This window comes from Ursus arctos, unplaced genomic scaffold (genome assembly GCF_023065955.2).
Source record: "Ursus arctos isolate Adak ecotype North America unplaced genomic scaffold, UrsArc2.0 scaffold_30, whole genome shotgun sequence".
NCBI lineage: Eukaryota > Metazoa > Chordata > Mammalia > Carnivora > Ursidae > Ursus > Ursus arctos.
This window is the reverse complement of record NW_026622986.1, coordinates 23,202,139-23,220,900: the sequence shown is the minus strand read 5'-3', so window position 1 is coordinate 23,220,900 and position 18,762 is coordinate 23,202,139. Positions and strand designations below refer to the sequence as shown.

The 18,762-nt window shown below is 44.0% G+C and overlaps 1 protein-coding gene across 4 annotated transcripts in view; it reads right to left on the bottom strand.

Moving 5' to 3' along the window:
- NMT2 (N-myristoyltransferase 2) overlaps positions 1-18,762 on the bottom strand; it is a 61,301-nt gene that overhangs the window by 30,475 nt on the left and 12,064 nt on the right. Inside the window, exon 1 of one of the 4 annotated variants that reach the window (XM_048219505.2) lies at positions 1,069-12,932. The exons of the other annotated variants lie outside the window; for them this stretch is intronic. The gene's annotated coding sequence lies outside the window, so the exon portion shown is untranslated. Of the gene's footprint in view, positions 1-1,068; positions 12,933-18,762 lie in introns of those variants that run through there. 4 annotated transcript variants of the gene reach the window in all.

Genomic DNA, 18,762 nt, shown 5'->3' with positions numbered 1-18,762 from the left:
AAACCATATTTTATAATGGAAGCCAAGTAGCCTTCACATTAACCACGGCTCCGCTAACCTGCTTTTTAGGCAGCCTTCTAAGGGAGAGATACGTGTTGTAAAAAATTCCATTATAAACCTCTCTTGGGTACGACAAACCACAAATCTCAACACAATCGAACCAAAGAAACTGCTTCTCTGCAGAAGGGGAAATCTTCCTTGGTAAATCATTTAACAAGAAGAATTAACAATAAAAAAGTCTACGTGAAAAAAATGTTCACCGGTAAAACATTTGTCTGGAACTCTTGTCATCTTATGGCCATCACCCCTGAAACAGCGAAAGAGACACCAGGAGATTTGCAATTTCCAGTTACTTGGGTCTACGCTACCACGGTGTTCCCAGAAGGTACGTTAAAATTCAGAGATTGCTACTGCGTTACTGCCTGGATGTGGGGAAAAGCGATGGAAACAATCAGTTCCATTCTGTTGCCCTCAATGAACCGTATCTGCTGCTACCTTCTTTCTCTCCTGCCTAATCATCAAATATATCTGCGTCATACAAGACACAAATGTCACTGATACATGCATATTACCAGCCTTGTAACACTGTCCCTCAGAGGCAACCAATGGTTTTTCTGGTACATATTCTTCCAAAATTCTCTTTCTTCTCTAAGCACGCCTTCATTTTCACTGTGAATAAGTTTTAAACAAAAATTGAATCTTAAACATACCATTTGCCAACTTGCTTTTTTTCTCCCCACTTCACAATGTGTCTTCGACTGCTTCCCATGACAGGATATAGTGAGCTGCCTCATTTCTTTTTAGCAGCTAGAGAGCATTCCATTGTGTAAACATATCCTATTTAACCATCCCTGTTAAAAAATGCTGCTGCAGGGACGCTGGGGTGGCTGAGCCGGTTAAGCATCTGCCTTCGGCTCAGGTCATGATTCCAGGGTCCTGGGATGGAGCTCCCTGCTCAGTGGGGAGTCGGCTTCTCTCCCTCCCCCCCACCCCCCATTTGTACTCTCTCAAATAAATAAATAAAATCTTTTTAAAAAAATGCTGTAAAAAAAAAATTCTGGTACTTACATCTTTATGCATTCATGCCAGTATGTCCAAAGGTGGAAATGCCAGGTCAAAGGGCATGCACATTTTTACTATCAGTAGATAATTAAGATTTAGTAGATAATTAAGATTTAGTAGATAATTAAGACTGTACCAATATCCACTCCACCAACAGTAAATCAGTTTCTGGTTCTGCATGTAAGGAGCTTAGAAATCACCACTCCATCCTAACAGACTGAAAAACCAACAATTCCTCAGTTTCGTGGGAAAGGCAAGGACATAGGACAAACTAAGACTGGCCCCAAGACCACCCAGACAGGTGAATGAATACAGGGCATTGCAGCTTCCCGGAGCAAAGCCTCAGGAATGCAAACCTCCATGGCAGCCGTGCTCAGGTAAGAAAACCAGAGGTGTGACTACCAGCGCTGGGGCCTGTGTGTGAACCAGGGGGACCCAGCCCCAGGGGCCTCCCACACTTCCATGAGTTTTACCTCCAGGAGCAGTCAGGTTCCCAGAGCATATAGCAGACAGAAACTCCCCCACGCTTCCATCAATGGCAGGGGAAGAAGGACCCCCTTCTGAAACGAGCCAGAGCACTCCGTTCTCAACAAGGCCAGTCCCCAGAAGAAACTAGTCGACCAGAGCCTAACTCACGTGGGGGAATATCCAAACCCAGCCCACTGTGACATCCTCTCCCACATAAGAGAGGAGGAGAGAATGGAGGGAAACATGAGCGAGTTCAGAGCCCAGAGGCACAGGATCACTAAGGACTGGAAGGTGCCCAAACGCAGGACAGCAGAACCCCCAAGGCCCTCACCTCTCTCCACCGTGCTACTGAAGACTGGGCTACAGCAGTCCCTCTTACCCGGTACCTCACGTCTGGCTAGCCAGGAAAAATTGTAAGGTATACTGAGAGGCCAAAAACACAGTAGGAAAAAAGACCAAGCTCCAGAATCAGACAGGGCAGAGATGCTGCAATTATCAAACCAAGAATTCAGAACGGCTACGATTAATATGCTAAGTTCTCAAAGGAACAAAGTAGACAGCATGAAAGGGCAGACAACATTAACAGAGAGACAGAAAACCTAAGAAGGAACCAGAAAGAAATGACAGAAATAAAGGACAGTAGTACAATAAATAAAAGACAATTAGTAGACTGGACACAGCTGAGGAAAGAATCTCTGAGCTTGAAGATGCAGCAATGGAAACCTTAACAGAAACCTCCAAAAGTGGGGCGTCTGGGTGGCTCGGTCAGTTAAGCGTCCATCTCTTGACTGTGGCTCAGGTCATCATCTCAAGGTTGCGGGATCGAACCCCTCGCTGGGCTCTCCCCACCCGCACTCTCGCACGCAAGCACACACTCTCTCGCAAAAAAAAAAAAAAAAAAAAAAAAAAAAAAAAGTCTCCAAAAGTGAACAGCTAAGAGAACAACAACTGATGAAGCGGAACAGAATATCCAAAGGCCGTGGGACACCTACAAAAGGTGTAACACATGTGTGATGGGAATACCAGAAGGAGAAGAAGGAAAGGAGGAACATAAAAAATAACTGAAATGATCACGACTGAGAATTTCCCCCAATGAATGTCAGACACCAAACCACAGATCCAGGAAGCCCAGAGAACGCCAAGCAGGATACGTGCCAAGAAACACTACGCCTCAGCATTGGCTTATCCTTTTCAAACTACAGAAAATCAAAGATTAAAAAAAAAAAAATCCCCAAAGAAGCCAGAGGCAAAATTTGCTTTTCCTATAAAGGAACAAAGAACAGTCATGAGCGTCAATGAGAATGTCAATTTCCCAACTTCTCTGCCAATACTGAAATAGAAACATTCTTTTTCATCTTGGACAGTCTTTCTTTCTTTTTTTTTTTTTTTAAGATTTTATCTATTTATTTGAGAGAGAGAGAGTGCACAAGCAGGGGGTTGGGGCAGCAGCAGACTCCCCACTGAGCAGGGAACCTGATTCGGGGCTTGACCCCAGAACCCTGAGATCATGACCTGAGCCAAAGGCAGATGCTTAACTGACTGAGCCACCCAGGTGCCCCTCATCTCTGACAAATTTATAGGTAGAAAAGTCTTATTGCAGATTCAATTTTTCTTTATTTAATCAGGAGCAAGGCTATACATCTTTCCATATGTTTACTGACCACTTATATTTTTCCATGGATTGCTCATTCATATCCTTTTTCTGTTACCCATCTCTTAAAAACACTGATTTGTCAGTGGCCTTTATAAAAGCATGGATGGAACCTACCAGTTGTTCAGTATTTTTACTTTGGGTACTTTCACTTCATTCAATCCTTGCAACAGCTCTATGAGATACCACTTTATGTCTGTAGTACATTGCCTAGGCTGTAGTGTATTACTTAGATTGCAAATACTTTACCTGGTTTATTTTTCACAGTATCTTTTCCTATACAGACATCTGGTGGAGTCTAGTATTTAAGAAATTTTCCCTTGTGGCTTCTGGGCTTTTAAATCTTGTTTAGAAAGACCATGCCTATTGCAAAACTACATAAACATCCTTCTATGCTTTTCCTCTACTAACTTTGTGACTTTTGGAAAATAGTATTTAGCTTCCTAATTCATCTGGAATAAAAGGTGTACAATGTGAAGTGCCTATGCCTCTACTGTTCAAAAATACACAGTAAATACAAGAAGTAACATCACTTGTTCTTACTGGGATCACACTGCACTGCCCAAAGACCAATATGCAAATATTATAAGAGAGGCAGATCTGCCTACAATAATTACTTGATGCAATCACATGGTGATTGTTGCCGGACATGATTCCAGGTGCAAGCAGTTTCAAGACAGGTCTGAAAAATTCTTTGATGCTTCTCTCAACATGAGGTGGGCTCTAGTCCCCTCCGCTTGAATCTGGGCAGGCTTGTTACCTGCTCTTTATGCAGCAGAAGTGACCCCAATGTGATTCTGGAGCCTTGGTCACAAAAGGCCATGCAGTTTCCACCTGGCTCCCTCAGGATGCTCATTCTGGGAGAGGCCGGAGTGCCCTGAGACCGCCGGGCCAGCAGACAGCACACCTAATCACAGCAGCACCAGCTAGGGCTGTGGGAGGGAGCCCAGCTGGACAACCAGCTCCGTCGAGCCTGCACCTGCACAAAGGCCCTAAGGGAGGACCTGCCTTTCCAACTTCTTACCCACGGAATCTGCAAGCGTCACAAAGTGACGGCTGTTTTAGGTCACCAGCTCTGTGACCAATAAAAACTGGATCAGAAATTTGGTGCCTGACACTGGAGGCCACTCTAATAAAACCCTAAAGCACAAGGCAGCTGCTCCAAGGCCTGGTAAAAAGGCGGGTGGGAGACTTAACCTGTGTGGGGCTCCAAGACAAACAGACACGTGTTTCACGTCATGATTATTTCAGGGAGTGCTTCATCTTCAAACAGGAGCCTAAATGCAGGAGGGAGACCCGTGCTGCATACGAGAGCGGGAACGCTTATAACGCTGTTGCCAGTGATAATGTGGAAACCAGAAAATGCACCTAGTGAGCTGATGATGCTCTGACTAAAAAGATCTCTGGGCAGAGGGCTGAAGGCGCTGGCTTCGCCCCGCTGTCTATAATGAGACGAGAGAGAGAGCGAGCAATTCAAGAATAAGCTAGTGTCTGAGTAGAAATCAGAGAATATATACACTGAGCCAGTACTCCGTAGGTTAAAAAATAAGTGTTTCTCATCCCAGCATCTCCAGAAGGCAAAGGTTTGCATACTAAGAAATGGCCTCAGGGGCACCTGGGTGGCTCAGCTGGTTAAGCGTCAACTCTTGACTTCAGCTTGGGCTCAGGTCGTGATCTCATGGGTTGTGGGATCGAGCCTGAGAAAGATCTAAGGTGGTGTCCCTGGACCATTCCAAACAGACAAGAAGGCCGTCTAAGTTTCTGAAGGATGGGCCTCGTCTATCCTCTGTAAACAACAGATCTTCTAAGAATCTTTGTCCCACAGCATCCTCACCAGGTGCCCAACAGGGAGAAAAGTTTATCTGACAGAAGAGATTTCAGGGTAGCCTTTGTGGAACAGAATGGATTATAATTTGACACGTAGGAAAGCCCATGACATTTCTATAAGCATTACAGCAGCTTGGAAGGGAGAACAAAGTGAACAGAGAGGCCTTTGGACCCTCAGCCCTTTACAGGCAGGAAACAGACAAAGAAGGTTACTCACTGAGGTGCACAGCCAGTTTTCTTTTGGAAGGACGCCTGAAGGTCAGAACCAAGAGCCCCAAGGACAGAGCCCAGAGCCACAGAGGACAGCTCCCATGGAGAAGGACTGAACTGAAATCCAGGAGCTGGCAACACGTTCCCAGGTAGATTTCAGAACCGCTATGGACCAGTGACTGTGGTTTGCGCTCTACTTCCCCCCTCTGGGGCTCTTCTACATCTGTCCACCATTCCATGGGGGTGTGGGGGAAGCACAGAAGGTAGCTGCTCAGTTCACGGTATTCCGATGACCCTGAGAGTCCTAGGCCACACCTGGACTTGGTTTACAGGAGATCCCAGATTTCAAGCCTCAGCCTAACATCTAAGTCAAAACACAGCATGATTCTGGGGAGGGCCTCAGGGAGGGTAAATGTATTCTACGTGTGGGAGAATAGAAATAATTTTTGGCCAGAAGATGGACTGTGGTATTTTTCAACACATCCTCAACATTTTTAAGAAAAATGAAAGATGAAAGATGGTGTGACAGTTCACAAGTGGTTACTACTTAGTTTTCACTGGAGGCTGAGGTTTCTAAGAAATGACAAGGAAAGCAACTCTGTATTCAGGGGAAGTAAGATGTGTTGTGTTGGTTTTGAGAGAGAGAGCGAGCTTGTGCCGGTGGTGGGGGACAGCGGAGAAGGCGAGAGAGAATCTTAAGCAGGCTCCGTGCTCAGTGTGGGGCCCAAAGCAGGACTTGATCCCAGGACCCTGTGATCACAACCTGAGCTGAAGTCAAGAGTCAAGATGCTTAACCGGCTGAGCCATCCAGGTGTCCCAAGATGTGTTTTTGGTAAGAAAAGTATGAGGAGGGATGCCTGGGTGGCTCAGTTGGTTAAGCGTCTGCCTTCAGCTCGGGTCGTGATCCTGGGGTCCTGGGATCGAGTCCCACATTGGTCTCCTTGCTTGGCGGGGAGTCTGCTTCTCCCTCTGCCTGCTGCTCCCTCTGCTTGTACTCTCTTCTCTTTCTCTGATAAATAAATAACATCTTAAAAAAAAAAAAGAAAGGTATGAGGACTGGAAATACATTTTTGTTGAGGTAAAAGCTAGTAATTTTGTCCTAAAACGAGACTGGTTATTTAAAGAAGGAAAACTTAAGACAAAATTTGGATGTAAAAAGAAAGTTGTAGAAAGTTAGTGAAGGGAATCTTTGAAAAGGAATTTTATGTGTGGTCAGGACTCAGACTGGAATGAATGAATTTTTTAGAAGTACACCTGAAATTTGGCTCTTCTCTCTGCTAAACACACAAAGTTTTCTTGGATTGTTGGTTTGCTCTTGACAAGAAATTGTAAATGAAGTTTTGTTTTTTTTTTTACTTTATCTGCCCAGAAAACCAAAGTTTTTGATTACTCAAGAGAACTGAAACTTCTCAATATGAAAGGAGCTAAGTTTTGCCAACCACTAGGCTTCTGTAGAAACTACTGCCACCTGGGTTAAATAGGTAATTAAATGTTAAGTTTTGTAATGATCTGTAATCCTATTTGGATATGTGCTTCAAAACCTTCTGAGGTTTTTAGCAAAAGTTCCCAAATACTCAAATCTACATGAAGTCTTTTTGACTAAATTCAGCTTGTTTATTGGATATGTTCAGTTACTTGGGGAACACCGTCAAACAAATGATGATAAACCTTCTCAGGTTATGTTGCGTGGGTAAAACGCTCTCACTGTTCTAGACATTATACGCAATCTCTCAAGTTTTAATATGTCTTGGTATAAGGTCATCACGTGACATTCTAATTATTGAAACGTGTATCACAGAAATAGCTGGATTTCCTTGTGAACGGCATGATAAAGAACTCTCAACTCTCTCATCTTTAAACATGGCCATTGTTGAGGGATTGGTAATTATTGTGCTGAAGCTCTTACAAACGTGTTTCATCGTCCGGGAGGTTCACTGAAAGGACTTTTGGGAAATGCAGGTTTCTGATATCTTGAAGATCATAAAATTAAACTGGGTAAGAATTTCTGGAACTAAAGGAAAACTGCAAACAGGACAAGAATTAGTGACAAGGGACTGAATGATCTGAGGAAGATATTTAGTGTTTGTGACTCTTGGTCGAACCATTGCTGGTTCTCCAATGTTTGCTCTTCCACATTTAAGGAAACTGCTTCTCCTAGGGTATCTATGACTTACCTAAATATGATAAAATATTCCTTTGTGAACAAATTGAAACATTTATCTTTTCACCCTTCTGAAACCCTCTAGAATTCAGAAACTCTCAGGGAGTTCTCCTTCTTTCGTGGCAATTATAATTATTTGCATAAGTTCAATAACAATGTGTTCTTGTAACAGGACACCATTGGAAACACGAGCTATGTTACCAAGGTTTTGACTGGAACGTCATACTAGAGAGACATATATAGACTCAGATGTGACCAGACAGCTTGAAGGAACTTCACAGCGCTAATACAGTCCCTTGGAAATGCTGGCCTGATACCTTGCTTACAGTTCCCAGCAGTCTTACCCAGGTGAGTAAAGAATGTCAATTCCTGGTAGATGCAGGAAACTTCAAGATATTTTGGGGACCTGAGGAAGAGGAATTCACCCAAATCTATAGGCATTGCAGGCAAATCTGACGGCAACTGTTTGGGTTGGTTTCTGGCCTTCAGAGGCTTTTAAAAGTTCAATCGGAAATACCTTATGAAAAGTTCCAGCAAAGCAGATTTACAAGAACTTACATGGTCAACCACTATTCTTGCTGTGCTTATGTAAATCATCAGGCCAACTCTGTTAAAACTGGACTTGTTTTACAAGCAAATTAGTCTTCGTTTGGCTACCTTTGACAGAAATGAGGGTGATTTTAGAGAGAATAACTTTATTTCAATAACACACCTTTGGAGATGTTAAATTCCACCTCTGATTGTCTTTAAATGTTTGTTGTTTGCCTAAGCTCGACAACTTGAGGTAAACTTCAGAGAAATTGCCACAAGAACTCATGTATAGACATTCTTGCCTGTTATTCTATGGGGATAACAGGACCCCATGGGCATGTATGTGATTATTTTAATAGCTGGACAATAGGATGGACTCCCAACAGTTGTGTAACTCAACCATCACCCTGACTGATTCTATGTGGCTGGGATGGCAAAATCACTCCTCGAAAGCTGGAGCAGACCCTACTCCATGGGTTGACTATGGACTGTGGAGTGAGTGGATGGCCCACATTCCCCATGACTGAATCTCCCAGGAGGAGCTGTCTCCCACCTGCCAGTGATTCCTTGTAATTAGGACATTGTTAAAGCCAGACATCAGGCAAGGTGGTTTCTTGAGTTTTATCCCTTACTCATATTGTCCCAGGAGCTGCCCCTATCACTGTAGAATTACAATTAGAGGTTTTAGCTACGCATACAGCAGCCATCTTTAATTAAACCCAGCACCCACTTACCCTCCTAAATGATGAAACCACATAAGTTTGAAAAGTAGGCCTTCAAAACTGGATGGCCCTTGTTATTTTGACTGCAGCCCAAAGAGGAACCTATGCTCTCATTAAAACAGAATGTTGTGTTTGTATTCCAAATTACTCAAAAAAATGTAACCGAAGCCATGGCAGATTTAAACAAACACATCACTGCTATAAACGCTCTAGCTCTAGATCCTTTTAGCAGGATCTAAATTTGATTCCTTCTTTAAATGGAAATATGCCCTGCTAAGCATTGCTATATTTCTTGTTCTTTTTGGTTGTCGTTTGACTTTCTGTATTTGTCAAACGGGAGCCTGTGCTATTTGCACACGCTTGGAGGTGCCTTTACTGTACGTTTCAGGAGGGGCTAGAGAAACGCAGTTCTCCGACCCTGTCAATTCCCAAATTCCATTCCCAAATTCCTCCATCATCCCTGATCAGCAGGAAGTAGCTACAGAAGAAATGGCTGCTGTCCCTTCTCCTTCCATTGAAATGGAATGGTGTTTTGACAACGGGGATTTCAAAGAGGACTCCAACTACCTCCCTTATGACCTAAGTCTGTACTCTCTAACTGGTTAAGTTCTTCTTTCCAGCTTATCTCTTAACTCAGGCAAAAGACCTTACAGGCAAAGCATCCCCTGACAGGAACCAACTACCTCTTCAAGCAATAGCGACCATCTAGACACCAGCAAGACCCCCAAGGCAATGATCGACCTGACCTTTACTGCCCCCCTCCTGGAACCCACTGACCTTTGTCCACATTTTCCTTATATAAACCCGGGAGTATTTTCAGCACTTTGGAAACAGTCTTTTGAGACACTAGTCTGCTGACTTCCCAGTGTTGGCTTCATGGAAATAAATTCCTTTCCTGTTTCACCACCATTCATCTCTCTGGATTTTTTCAGCGATGAGCAGCTGACCCTGGTCTATTTGGGACCCGCAAAGCCAGGAGCTTTTGCCCCCTGTGCCCTGGTTATGGCTCCCCCCCCCCGGATGTATGGACTTACAGTCTTGTGACTCACAACCAATCACTCACAACAAAGGTGTTAATACGTGACTTCCAAGTCTAGTGAGAAAAACACGCAGCTCCCACCCACCTCTTGCGGAAGGCTCTCTCCCTCAGAAGACGTTGAGACCCGCCCTGCTGGTGAGGCCACAGGTAGGCACACTGAGCTCCCACTAGTGGCCAGCCACGGGAGTGAGCCACCTTGGGGGTCCAGTCTAGTGGAGCCTTCGGCTAACTGCAGTCCCAGCTGAAATCTGAATGTGACCGCCTGAGACCCCAGTGAGAAGCTCCTCCAACTGGGCCCTTTGCAAATTCCTAATCCACAGGATCTGTGAGCCTAATAAAATGGTTGCTGTCTGTTACGGAGCAACAGTTGCTGGAACATAAAGATATAACAACAAACAAAGCAAAGTCTTCTTTTATGAGGCATCTATTCCTCCTGCAATAGATTATACACACATGGGAGACCCGTGGGAAATTAAATGATGCAGGGTCAGTAAGTGTGTAGCCTAGCGGCTTGTATAAAGAAAGTCAATCAATAAATAGTAGGTACTGTTATTATTACATAGTTAAGGGGGTGTTTCCCCTGCCGGGACACCCTTACCTCCTTCACTGCCTGGCAAATTGCTTGTCACTCAAGATTCAGGCCAAGAATCACCTCCTCTGAGAAAGCTTCTTGCTCCCCCCCTAATCTGAATCAGGTGCCCCTAACTCAAAGACACCCACACCCAGCATCATTCTATTCAGCACACTCTAACTTGGTGTTCTTAGCTGCTTTCCTCACTACAGTGTAAGCTCCTCAGGAACAGAATGACGCTCATTTCTCTACAAAATGTATGAAATAGTAGAAAAATATATATCAGTCTCTGATCACCAGGAAGACCAAGCCATGATAAGAAGTTTGGAATTTTCAGCCCCAATCCCTCATTTTCGAGAGAGGGGAGAGGGGCTGGACATGGAGTTAATATCGAGCATGCCTACTCATGAAGCCTTCATAAAAATCCCAAACGTCCAGGGTTCAGAGAGCTTCCAGGCTGGTGAGTACACGCAGGTGCTTGCTGGGAGGCTGGCACACCTAGAAAGGGGGGTTGCAGGGACACTCCATGCCTCTTCCCACATAACTTGCTCTATGCATCTCTCCCATCCGAATGTGCAGCTGTGTCCTTTATCACATATTTTTTATAATAACCTGGTCAACAGTAAGTCACCTATTTTCCTGAGTTTGGGGAATTCAAATTAATTGAACCCAAGGAGGCGGTCATGGTAACCTCTTAACTTATAGCCAGTCGGTCAGAAGCAGGGGTGATTACGTGGGCTGAGGGCTGGCATCTGAGGCAGGGGGAGGGCAGTCACGTGGGACTACCTCCAGGAAGACAGTATGGAAACTGAGTTAATGTGCAAGGCACCTAGCTGGTGCAGCAGAACTGCTTGGTGGGGAAGCCCCCGCCCGCCGTGTCCCAGTGCTGTGATGGGGCAGTAGCATGAAGGTAAAGGAGAAACATAGTGGGAGAGCTGGGGTTTTCCAGCCTGTGGTATGTGTGGTAAATGTTATTCGTGCTCACCAATATTTCTGAATCTCCTCTCCTGTGGGCGCTGGAAAGTATGATGCTTACACATCCCGTCCCCTTGGAAGTCAGCCGCGGGCAGGCAGTTTGCTTAGCCACTGGGAGATGAGGACAAGTAACAGGTGTCCCTCCCAGTGGAAATTGGAGAGCCATCTCGCCTTCCTCTTTGCTGACGCTCCTCCCAGCCAAGCCCCGCAGCCCTCAGTCAAGATGACGGCCATCAGGAGGGGATGGAGCCTCCTGCCTAGCGAGGTCCCCAAGTACTGGTAAGGAGTGGAGGCTCTCGCCTGCACACACACAGAGCGCGTGGGAGACAGATCTTTGGTGACTTACACAACAGAACTGTGTCTACTAACTGATACAAAGCATTAGCCTCTCACCCTCCTCTTTCCGTTGGTTAGTATGTACTAAAATCACAAACTTTAACTCATTCCTCTGTAAAGTCAAAATAGGAAAGGTACCTTCCATGGTGAGAAAAACGGGAAGAACGGCGCTTGAGATAGAGATTCATAGTTCCCTATTCCCGGTCCTAAAATAGAAAGTAGTGTACATTTTTGGAGACACATGAAGACCCTGCCAAATGGTACCCTCGTGGTCTAAAAACAGTAATGCATTCCCACCCCAAAATGAGTGGTTTATTTTCATCAAAGTTGAGCAGAATCAAATTTGTACTATTGTGATGTTTACATTTAAAATCATCTGGTGGCTAAAGACAACCATAAATATCTGGCTGGCAACTGGGCTTAAACAAACACAGCAGAGCCACACCGCGGAGCTGGAAATACGCCACTGACAAGTAAGGTCCTGTAAATTCTCTGATTCGGCAGTCTGAGTATTTCAGGCTTTCCTCCCTCAAGGCTCCCACGGCTGGCGCCTCGCGAGCCTGCTGAACTGGGGTGGCGTGGTTTTGGTCTGCACCGTGTGCGGGGAGGGGAGGGTTAACAGACAAAAGCTATTCACATTTGCATCCCCCAAGGTCTGTAATACTTTAACGCCTGACCTAGTAAATCTGTATGACAAATGCTTGTTGAATGAACGCGTGAATAATTCCAGCTCTTGAGAGGAGGCCAATGACCTACTGGCAGGTGGTAAAATATCTCTGAAAGCTACAATTCTCCCTACCAGCAGGGTAAACTTACTACAGCCTACTATGTCTTTATTATGCACCTACTATGTGCTCAATAGTGTGCTGGGTGTAGGGTTGGGGGAGAGGGGAGTGGTGGGAACTAAAGTCATTGAGGATGTGCCCTTGGCTTCATAACCCAGGGAATTACCCCTGTCCTGCCTCAGTTCTTCTACTGCTGTTGGTTATGGCTTTTCTAGAAACCACTGGGAGCCCAGGACCTTACAGCTCTTCCGTCCAATACATGTAGTTTAAAATAACTCCAAATTTCCAAGATGCTTTCATCCAGAGGGATACAAACTGAGAAGTAATGACTAGCATGGATGCCTACCCAAATGGACAGAAATGAAGAATCAGGACCAACGAAGAATCCGGATATTTTTATCCTGTGTCAATCAATTTTTGTTCTTAAAAAGATAAATTAAACAAACTCTTGGAAACTAGAGTTGATAGAGACAATAAGCAAATAAAAACACCAGATTATTTTACCAAAATGTCCTTAAATATGCTTACATCACCGATTCTATAACTTCTCAGACACTTGTACAATGAAGTTTCTCATTAAGTTGTATTTGGGGGTCAGTATTACACATCACAACTCCCCCCACCCCCACCGCCCAAGCACTGTCTTGTTAAAATTACACTATCTTATTTTGTTATAATGGAGAAACTGCGATCATCTTTGTTAACTCTAGTGCTCAAGGTTTTTTTGTTTTTGTTTTTTTCCCCCCTTTTCTCTCATGGGCACTAAATGAGCCATCCCCTCCTCCAAACTCCCAGACAAATCCGATAGCATTTATACAGTGAAAAGAAACAGAAATCCCCCACCCCTGAGTGAGGACGAACTACGTTTCCATTTTCCAGAAGCCTCCAGCGGAGTACAATTTGGCAATGAGAATTGACAGGCATACCCCTTCACACTTGCAGGGAGAACCATAATTGCAAAAGGTAGTAACAAGTGTTGGCAAGCATGTACAGAAATCAGACCCCTCGTACATCGCTGGCAGAAATCAAAGTGGTGCAGGCGCTCTGGAAAACCGCCGGGCAGCTCCTCAAAAGGCTCACCATAGAGTTACCACGTCTCCACAATTCCACTCCGAGGTGTGTACCCAGGAGAAGCAAACACATACCTCCACCCAGAAGCCTGTACACAAAGGTTCCCAGAGGCATCATTTATAACAGCCAAAAAAGCAGAAGCCACCCAAATGCCCACCAGTGGCTACACGAATAAAGATGTGTTATATCCATACCACGGCGTATGATTCAGCAACAGAAGACAAGGTCCTGACCCACGCTACAACATGGATGAACCCTGAAACCATCACGCTAAGTAGAAGAACCCAATCACTAAAGACCACATATTACAGGATTCCCTTTACACAAAATGTCCAGAGCAGGCAAATCTCTAGAGATAGAAAACAAACTAGTGGTTGTCAAGGGCTGGGAGGATGAAGAGTACTGGGGGGTGACAGCTAAGCGACCCGGGTTTCTTTTGGGGGCGACAAAAATGTCCTAAAATTGATTGTAGGTCTGTTTGTACAACTCCGTGAAAATACTACATGCCACAGAATTGCACACTTTAAATGGGTGAATTGTAGGGTATATAAACCGTATGTCAACCAAGCTGTTAAAACACTGGCAGGTGCAACTCCTGTCCCTGGAAGTGGTAGGATGATGTCATGGCCTTTGTAGACCAAGAGCTGGCGATGGTGGCCTGCCTCCTGCAGACCAGGAGGAGCCTGCGACACAGAGCTGTCACCGCCCCCGGGTAGGAGAGATGATGCTGGGGCCTCAGGATAATAAAGAAAAGTCCCTGCTCAAGAAGACTGTTCTTGGAAATCCAATGAAAAAAACCTGACTCAGACCCTCGGAGCTCAAAACTAAATCCTGAACCACAGTTTAGCCGTGGAAATCACGCAGCCCTTTTATAAAGATCTCTTGGTTCTTTAAGAAGGGAGGTTGCACTTCCTACTTCCCCGAGAATTCATACAAAAGATTCATAGCGAAAAGCCTCTGCTTTCCTACCCCAGGAAGGACAGGTACTTCTGTCTGTGCCTAAAGAGGATCTTTGGCATATTCAAACCCCATTTATCCTTAAAAGGTAAACCAATTAACTCCTTTTCAGCCATGGAAATGCAAATATTTAATATGTACATTCAGCAAATCTCTTCAAAGAAATATTCAAGGATTCTAGAGATAGGACTTAATGGAATGAACACAGGAAGACATCCATGCAAACATTTTGCAGATGCTCCAGGATAAACAAGTGGGCAGAGATCGCTAGCTGACTACAAAATCCACCTTCCCTTTCTTTCTGGGCTCACAACTAGACTACGTTTCCAGCTCACTCACCGTCAGTTATGGCCATGTGACTAAGTTCTAGCCAGTGGGATGGGAGTGGGAGTGAGGTCTGCCACTTCCTGCTGGCCCAGAGACCCTCTTGGGTGTTCTCCCTACTCCTTCCCATGTGCTGACGGGATGCAGGCATAGGATAAGACAACAGAGAATGGGAGAGCCACAAGATAGGAGAACACTAGGCTCTGATTGACAGAATGAAGGAAAGTCTTCTTGCCACCCATCTGAACACCTTCCCATGGCTATCATATGTATAAGAAGAAAATTTTCATTGTGTTGAGCAAATTATCCATTAGAGTCTACTTGATATAGCAGTTTACCCTATCATAACTAATACATTCATATTAAGAGCGACATCAAAAGAATTCAATTTAGGGTATGTGAATCCCCAAAATAACAATTTTAGATTTCACAGGATTCCACCAGAGATCATTTAGTTCCTCCCCACAAAAAACAATAGTCTGATGTTTTAACTATTTTATAAATTTTCACCCTTATTTACTATTTCTGCATAGAAAACAATGGGATTATAGATAAGATTTGTTATATTTTCATGCATTTTCTAAAGTGTCTATTAATTACAATGCCTAAAATTGTCAAGAACAAAAACTCTGCAAGAGGGTTCAAGATGGTGGCATAAAAAGATACTGAGCTCACTTCCTCCCACAGACACAATCTATATTTATATACAGAAGGGGATCTAGAAACTGGACGAACTGAACCACCACAGTAAGGGTGGCAGCAAGGTGGGTAGGAGACGTACAGATATGGTCTTCCTGAGGGAAAAAAACCCATCACAGCCCAGAGTCATGGAGTTCCAGTCAGGAGGGGCCTTAGCTATAAGAAAATTTTCCATAAGGAGCAAGAGATTCGAGCTCCAAACCAGGCATGCCAACACTTAGATCCCGCATAGGAGAGATGAGCCCCTAAAATACCTAGTTTTGAAAACCAATCAGGAGTACATTCAGGAAAACTACAGACCTGTAGCAAAAGAAAAACCCACTCTTAAAGGGCTTGCGCACAGACTCACTAGACCTGGAAATGAATGCAAAAGCTCCAGATAGAAAAGTTCATAGATTATAGGTAAAGGAGACCCATTTACTAATCTGGAGTGCCTCCCAGATAGGCAGGAGGCTGCTGGGCCTCTCCCCAAGGACCAAGACTCTAGGGTTAGCCATTTTTGCGGTCTCATTCAGCAGTGCTGATTCTGGCAGTAGAGGGCGCCATTTTGGAATTGTTCCTCTAGACTGCTAAAGGCAGGAGGCACGTTCTGCTAAGAGCCCTGCACACCCCCTTGAATCCTACAGCAGACAGGCTGATAATGCTGCCCACTAGCACACCCACAACAGTCTGGGCAGAGCCTCACAGCCCACCAGGCTGGGAGCCAGCCCTGCCCAGCTATCAGTGGAAGCCCAGCCACAACATAGGGGCGAAGTCCAACAGACTTGAGAGAACAGTGTGTGAACACAGTGAGAACTTCGGCAAAGAGAGAGAAAATATAAAAATAAAAAACCAGTCGGAGCTGAAGAATACAGTTAACTGAAACAAAAAATACGCTAAAGGGAATCAACAGCAGATGAGAGGATGCAGAACAGATCTGTGAACTGGAAGACAGGGTAGTGGAAATCACCCAAACTGAACAGCAAAAAGAAAAAAGAATTTAAAAAAATGCAAATAATTTAAGGGACCTCTAGGACAACATCAGGCGTACTAACATTCACATTATAGAGGCCCCAGAAAAAGACAGAGAGAAAGGGGCAGAATACTTATTTGAAAAATAACAGCTGAAAACTTCCCTAACCTGGCAATGGAAACAGACATCCCGGTCCAGGAAGCATAGAGAGTTCCAAAAATGATAATGCAAAGGAAAAAAGACACATTATAGTGAACATGTCAAAAGTTAAAGAGAGAATCTTAAAAGCAGCAGGAGCAAATCAACTTACATAGTTGGGAGGCCCCATAAAACCATAAGCTGATTTTCTGACATAAACCTTGTAGGCCAGAGGGAGTGGCACAATATATTCAAAGTCCTGAAAGGAAAAAACTTCCAAACAAGAATATTCTACCCAGCAAGATTATCCTTCAGAATTGACGGGGAAATAAAGGGCATCCCGCAAAAGCAAAAGCGAAAGGAGTTCATCACCACTGAAAAGCTTTATAAGAAATATTTAAGGAACTTCTTAAAGTAAAAAAGAAAAAGCCGTAACTAGAAATAGAAAAATATGTGAAAGAAAAAAAAATCTCACTGGTAAAGACACACATATAGTGGTATATACAACCCAAACGGTAGTGGATCAATCACTCGCAAAGGTAGTCTGAAGATTAAAAGACAAAAGTGGTAAAATCAATTATATCTACGATGATTAGTTAAGAAATGCACAAAGTTAAAACACGCAAAATATGGCATCAGAAACATAAAATGTGGGTGGCGAGGGAGTTAAAATGTAGAATGCATCTGAACTTAAACACCAACTTAAAACAGACCACAGTGTACATAGGTTGTTACATATGAACCTCACGGTAACCACAAACCAAAAACCTATCTAATAAAAATGCAAAAAATAAACAGAAAGAAATCCAACCATAACACTAAAGAAAAATTACAAGGAAGAGAGCAAGAGAAGAAACAAGAACTACGAAACAACCAGAAAACAGTAAACAAAACAGCAATAAACACATACCTATTGATAATGACTTGAGATGTAAATGGACTAAATGCTCCAGGGAAATAGACACAGGGTGACTGAATGGATAAAAAAACAGACCCATCTGTATGCTGCCTACACGAGACCCACTTCAGCTCTAAAGGCACACAGAGACTGAAAGTGAAGGGATGGGAAAAATAGTCCATGCAAACAGAAATGAAAATAAAGCTGGGCTAGCAACACTGATATCAGAAAAAATATACTTTATTTTTTAAATTATCATTTTTTTAAAGATTTTATTTATTTGACAGAGAAAGAGACAGCGAGAGAGAGAACACAAGCAGGGGGAGTGGGAGAGAGAGAAGTAGGCTTCCCGCTAAGCAGGGAGCCCCATGTGGGGCTTGATCCCAGAACCCTGGGATCATGACCTGAGCTGAAGGCAGACTCTTAACGACTGAGCCACCCAGGCGCCCCAGAAAAAATATACTTTAAGTCCAAGTCTGTAACACGAGACAAAGAAGGGCATTATATAACAATAAAAGGATTAATCCAACAAAAAGCGACTTTTGTCTGTGTAGTTAAAGTCTCTCCAGTCCCTAGAACAGTGTCTGGCATGTAGCAGATGCTCGAGGACACGTCTGTTGAACGAATAACTGAAAGAATAAGGTAAGGTAATAAGAATGAGGTCAGTGAAGGGCATTATTAAGCAAGACCTCAAAAGCACAAACCGCAAATGAAAGCCAATAACCTGACTACATCAAAGTTAAATATTTTGTGGCAAACTGATTCTAAAAATGTTAAACTGCAGAATGAGGCAAGATATTCATAAAACACGATAAAATACTCTTAGTAGCCAGACTACATAAAGAGCTCTTCTCCCCTTCGCACTGTATCTCCGGCACAGGATGGAGAGACAGCATAAGGCCCTGGCCAGGAACTCAGGCATTAGCTCCTGCCCGGTTTTGAATTCTGGCTCCCCTACTCCCTAGCTGTGTGACTGGGAATGTCTGACCTTAACCTGTCTGTGCTTCAGTGTCCACAGCTGTGGAAGGATCGAGTTTTCAACAGATACGATTAGAAACGCTGCGAGGACGAAACCAGTGACTACCCGTAAGAGCTCAGTACGGAAGGCGGCACACAGAAACCACGCGATGCATGTTAGCCAGTGCTGTGACTGCCCTGCGGTACCTTTCCTCCTAACCTACTCGGAGCTCTAAAATTGTGTTACGGACTTATTTCTCTTCCTCTAGCCAGGGCCTCGGGTCCATAAAACAGCACTTTCCTTTGTAGTCTTAGCATTTAAAACAGTGTCTGCCATACAAAAGGTCCTCAATAAATATTTGCTGGGTGAATGTGAAATCAATAAAAAAATCAATAAGGAAAAGACAAAAGTCTGACATAAGAACGGG